This window comes from Austrofundulus limnaeus, unplaced genomic scaffold (assembly GCF_001266775.1).
Source record: "Austrofundulus limnaeus strain Quisiro unplaced genomic scaffold, Austrofundulus_limnaeus-1.0 Scaffold54, whole genome shotgun sequence".
Lineage (NCBI taxonomy): Eukaryota > Metazoa > Chordata > Actinopteri > Cyprinodontiformes > Rivulidae > Austrofundulus > Austrofundulus limnaeus.
Window position 1 is genome coordinate 1,343,215 of NW_013952456.1, and position 922 is coordinate 1,344,136.

Below are 922 nucleotides of genomic sequence, written 5' to 3' on the forward strand. Positions count from 1 at the left end.
ATAATTAGCAAGGACTAAATTTTAGTTGCACAGGGATGTTCACTCTGCAACCAGAGCACAGCCAGTTCAAATCCCTGCCCAGGTGTATCACTGTGTCTCTGGGCAAGACCCTTTACACAACTTCCCCGTGTATAAATCTGTTGGACCGTGTGCAGAATGACACTTCCAACACTGAATGTGACTGAAGAGTGAAAGAATAATGTTTGAAATTGTAAAGCACCTTTAAGCATCTAGAAAGATTCTGTAAAAGAATAAAGTATAATTAGAGTCCGGTACTTCATTCACTAAGAGCAATAACAATGTACGGATCTACTCTTTGTGCATATACTCATACCAGAATTTTTTTTGTTCTGCTGTTCTACTGCATTTGCCCTCTTTGCTTCACTATAGACTTACAGTATTTCATTTTAAGGTGTTTTATCATTATAAAACAGAATGCAGACGCACATTGTTCAATATTATGCTACCATCATCAGTACCACATTGTCAGCCAGGAAAATGAGCTAAACATGAAATGTGAGAAAAAGCAAAAGGAAACAATGCCAAGATGGCTTTGTGGGTTTGCCCTGAGGGATAATTTACATCCCAAGTCTTTTGTAAGTTTTTTTTAAACAAACTGAATAAAAATTGAAATTTCTAAGACTGTCATCACAAAACAGAACACACCTTAAATCAACAAAAACACCATTTCACACATACTTTTATTTTGTTTTTATTGTTCAAACACACTGACTTTTGTCAGTAAAATCATTGCCAGACCCAAATGAAACCAGCACACAGAACCAAACTGTTGCATTTAATAATAGTTTTCTTCTAAATTGATAATTTCTTATTAGATAGATAGATAGATAGATAGATAGATAGATAGATAGATAGATAGATAGATAGATAGATAGATAGATAGATAGATAGATAGATAGAT